Below are 5,000 nucleotides of genomic sequence, written 5' to 3'. Positions count from 1 at the left end.
GCAATAAGACCGCAACTGGACAGTAGCCCCTGCTCACCACAACTAGAGAAAAGCCCTCACAGTAACAAAAACCCAGCGTGGCCAAAAATAAATGAATAAACAAAATTATTTTTTTGAAAAGGGAACCAAGATCTGGGTGCTAGATGTGTACTACATTTTGATCTAAAAATTCATCATGAGTAATTTTCCCACGTAAATACACACTTTAAATGATCTTTTTCTGAAAAGCATCATATTCTACTTTATGGATAAATCATACTGTATTATCTATCATCTAATCATCCATATTTGTACTATTTCTATATATTTTGATATTGTAAACAATGTTGGGATAAACCTTCTGGTATAAAAATCATCATACTCAGGACTAATTATTTCTTTAGGATAAATTCCTAGAATTAGAAATTATGGGTTTAAGGCTTTTGAGGCATATTGTGAAGGAGGCTTCGAGAGTCTGATCTGCAGAAAATGACTGCTCATTGGTCCATACTCTCCAATACCAGGTATTAACATCGATCATTATTTTTTGTCACTTTCTATTTAATGGACAGAACTTTCTTTGTAGTTATAAATGATTCCTATCCAGAATGAGCAATGTTTTAAACATTCACTATTTGAATTTCCTTTTAAACTTTTTTCTGTTCAAGTACTTTGCCCATTTTTCTGTTAGATAGATTCTTAAATTGTTATGTAACAGTGCTTGTATATTAAAGAAATTAACTCTTTACCTGCTTTACATATATATATATATATAACTATCTTTTACCGGTTTGTCATTTGTCTTCTAATTTGGCTTATGGTCTATTTCTTTTTAAACAATTAATTTCCATATTCTGTATTCTATAATTTAAGAAAATTTATAGATTTTTGAGGAGCCTAAGCTACATTTACATTTTTGTAATTTTGTTTTGTAAAATACATTTTACATTACAATTTTGCTCATGGACTAAAAATGTGTTTGCTTTCACATCTTTGCATTATATGAGCCAATGTGAAAAAGAGCTGATGATGTATTATTGATTCTGACAGAGTCATGAAAGCAAATATTATGCTTCTATTAAAACATATTTTATGAAAAAAATGAGGTGATAATATTTTCAAATAAAAAAGTTAAATATAGTCTGTTAAATGATTTTTGTCATTTTCAAGAGTAGAGAAACATCTAATAAGAGGAGTTTTGACACCATTGTATTGACATATCTAGGCCAATTCGATGGTTTGGAAGGACAATGACATGGAATATATGTAATTAGAATGCTCAGGGAAATTCCAAGACAGATGGTTATCACCTAGTTAGAACTAAACAGAACAGAAAGTCATTGGAAATTTGGTAAGCCTATTTTAAAAGGTTACCAGTGAACAATGCATCAGTCATAGAATTCTATGTACATACATTTATTTTAAACCTGGAATATTTTGTATAAACTTGATCAAATTAACAAGTCCTCCCTAAAAGCCTTTTGGAAATTCTTTAAGTACTACTCCCCCTGATTTTAAAATCATTTAGAGAAGTCATTTCATTGGAATAATTAAAGTAAAACTCATTGCTGAGTTTTCTTAGCAATGTAACTTTCAAATGAAGTCATACTAAATATTTCCTTGTCTATTACAGCCATCTCCTTAATAACATTTGTCAGCATATATTATAGACTAAAATTATTTATGATATTTTATTATTGCTGACTTCGATTTAATTACATTGGAGTTTAAAAGAAAAGGCACATAACCTGAGAGGGTCACAAACACTTGGTTATAGTACAGTTGTGTGAAAGGGCATCTTTCCCCTTGTCTCTGCCTCTGCTTCCACCTGCTTCCCCACTTCTAAAACCAGAGATAAAATTGTATTGTGCCATCTATTCTGTGTGTGTGTGTGTGTGTGAATAAATGTGTAATCTATTCTTAATCCCATCTTCAGAAAATGCTGTGGGCTGTCCTCCAAAATTTGCTCCTGAAAATAACAAACCCTCTTAGTCACAAATTAATCCCAATCTGTTTTTTTTTTTTTTTTTTTTTGCCCTTGGCCCTGCTATGCAGCTTATGGAATTTTAATTCCCTGACCAGGGATAGAACTTGGGTCCTCGTCAGTGAGAGCATGGAGTCTTCACCATTGGACCACCAGGGAATTCCCTTTGGTTTTTTAAATACTGTGTCTCCTCTAGGTCTTTAGGAGGTGAATATGTCCATCAAGAATGTTTCAAATTAGAACTTGGAACCTTTTGAAAGGAGCTGTTTGCCCATTTGGAGAATACCTTCTCTGGTGGATGATATGACTTCTAATGGAGACTGAGTGACAATTTCTCCCAACCACTGTATTTTTTTTTCTTAATATACAGGAATCTAATAGTTACCTCTTCTAAAACTTAGAATTATCCTTATACTCCCAGGCCATGTTTAAGATTTCTGGCTGTCTGGGGCCTTGTATCACTTGTGTTCTGCTCAGTGGTTTGTGTGAGGGTACAGTCAGGTGGTCAGCACTAGCGGGGAGGGGTTGCTGGCCCATTCTCTCTCTTCGGTGACACCCACTCCCTCAGTGGGGGGCTCACTCTGGAGCTACCAGGCACTCCACACCCTCCTGGTTCAGAGCTACCCTATTTATTAAGTGTACTTTGAAGAAAACATATGGCAAATTCCTTCTCTCAATATACAGATAGATCATCAGATTTTATATTCCAGCCTTCCTAAGGCGTTTGAGTAATTGCAGAACTCTAAACTTTAAATCAAAAGAATCAATCTTTGTCATTTACAATCAGAAAAAATGAAAACAATTTAAAATACTCACATATAGGGAATTAAGTAAATGATATGCATGTGATGTTATGTTATTACATATTAAAATTACATTTACAAGATGTTTTCACTTTTTAATATAAAATTATAAATACTTTAAACTTGTAGAATTTTAATGGCAAGAAAATGCTTATGTCATGTGTTGAGCAAACAACAGGAAACAGAACAGTAAGATGAAAGCTATTTAAAATATCACAGGAGAGGAGGAGGTAGCAGCAGCAGGCCAGGGGAGGGGTCCACAGAAAAGAAAAGAGAGCCTATTTGCTGTGGGAAATGGATTGGAAAAGAGAAAGCAGTGGTAGAGCTCTTGGGAGAGTGTTGCAGAAGCCCAGGTCACCTTCTAAGAATCAGGCGTTGGTGGAAGAAGCTCAGGAGACTGTGAGGCCAGAGTGGTGAATGTCATTGTCAAGCCCACAAGAGTCCTGGGAGACGCCTGGAGGGAGAGGGCTGGAAAGATGCGGGCCTGCAATCTCGAGGAAGAGTGCTTTCAAACCAGTGCACGGGGCCAGCCAGAACCTTGACGGACCTGGGAGTCTGGCCAGAAACCTGAGCGGGAAGGAATGCACTCCCGGAAGGAGCTGGCAGAGCCCAGCGCCATAGACACGAGGCCCCAGGAGAGCAGGAAGGCACCCCCCACCCAGGAACATGCCCCCGGGGTGGGGCTGCTGTTCTCCATGGCCCTCATGAACGGCCTCCTCTGCCTCGGCCTCGACCAGCTCTTCATCTGGCCCTGGCGCTCCGCGGAGGACCCTGGCCACTGCCCACCCTCGGCCACTTCAGCTTGGGGCAGATGACCAACTGCTCCCCGCGGCTGTCCTTGGAGCAGTTGAAGCGTGTCAGGGAAGGAACCGAGAAAAGAATGTTTCTGTCCCAGTTGGAAGGAACGCAAGGTGGCCCTGTCGAGGTTCACCAGGCTGGAGGTGAGAGATGACTTCCTGCACGGGCTGCGGATGCTGCAGGCACCGCAGAGCAAGCACTTGGTCACGCTGCTGGGCTACTGCGAGAATGATATCATCCTCACCAAGTACCACCACTTAGGCTCCCTGGGCAACCTGGAGGCGATGCTGAATCTCTCCAAGTACTGCAGGCTGTGGCAGTACAAGCTGCAGCTGGCTCTGGGCAACGTGGCCATCCTCGACTTCCTGCACCGCAGCCCCCTGCGCACACTGGTCATGTGCAACTGCAGCGACCTGTCCAAGACACTGTCCCAGTACCTGCTGACCGCCAACTTCAGCATCGTGCTCAATGACCTGGACACCTTGCCCCCGGTGAACCACAGCTAGACCTTGGTGAAGTGTGGCCACCAGGAGCTCCGTGGGGACTTCGTGGCCCCGGAGCAGCTGTGGCCCTTCGGAGAGGACGCCCTTCCAGGATGACCTCATGCCCACCTATGACGAGAAGAGAGACATCTGGAAGATTCCAGACATCTCCAGTTTCCTTCTGGGGCACCTGGAAGGGAGCGACATGGTCCGATTCCATTTGTTTGATATTCACAAGGTGTGGAAGAGCCAGGAGCCTGCAGAGAGACCCACTGCTCAGAACATCCTGGACACTTACCAGAAGGTTCTGAATCTACTCAGAGACACCTGGACATCTCAGACAAGAGAGATGCTGTAAAAGCCCGTACGGTTGTTGAGGGGTGGGAATCAGGGAACAGATGCAAGAGTTGCACCGGTTTTGCCCTGATGTTAGGGGTTAGTGGTTCTGCCCCGGGTTCTTCCTCTCCTGACTGCCTGAGGGGTGTTGCTAAGCAAGAGTATATGGGCTTGACTTGGGCCTGGCTGCAAGCGAAGGTGGAGAGAAGCAGTGTCTGACCAGTATCTGAAATGAAATGAAAGTCACTCAGTCGTGTCCGACTCTTTGCGACTCCATGGATAGTCTATGGAATTCTCCAGGCCAGAATACGGGAGTGGGTAGCCTTTCCCTTCTCCAGGGGATCTTCCCAACCCGGGGATCGACCTCAGGTCTCCCGCATTGCGGGCAGATTCTTTACCAGCTGAGCCATGAAGGAAGTTAACAAAAATGGAGCTACAAAGAGGTGTTTCTAACAACTAAATCTGTAAGCTTGTAAGCAATGTGTGTAGAGAGGTTTTTAAGTGGCAATGTATGGAAGAGACAAGCAGTATTTCTCCCTTTGTCAGGTGAGTATCTGCAGTGTACTTCACGGTACTGAGGAGACGTCACTATGTTTCAGGTAGCTGCTCAGGGGCAGG

General features: G+C 42.3%; 1 pseudogene; it reads left to right on the top strand.

Annotated features, from left to right (window-relative positions):
* Positions 1-3,347: 3,347 nt before the first annotated feature.
* On the top strand, positions 3,348-4,404 carry LOC129538535 (protein O-mannose kinase pseudogene; annotated as a pseudogene).
* Positions 4,405-5,000: the final 596 nt, after the last annotated feature.

Source organism: Moschus berezovskii, chromosome 2 (assembly GCF_049115385.1).
Source record: "Moschus berezovskii isolate FMDL1 chromosome 2, NW_MosBer_1.0, whole genome shotgun sequence".
Taxonomy (NCBI): domain Eukaryota; kingdom Metazoa; phylum Chordata; class Mammalia; order Artiodactyla; family Moschidae; genus Moschus; species Moschus berezovskii.
Note: the sequence above shows the minus strand (reverse complement) of the source record. Positions and strands in the feature narration are given on the sequence as shown.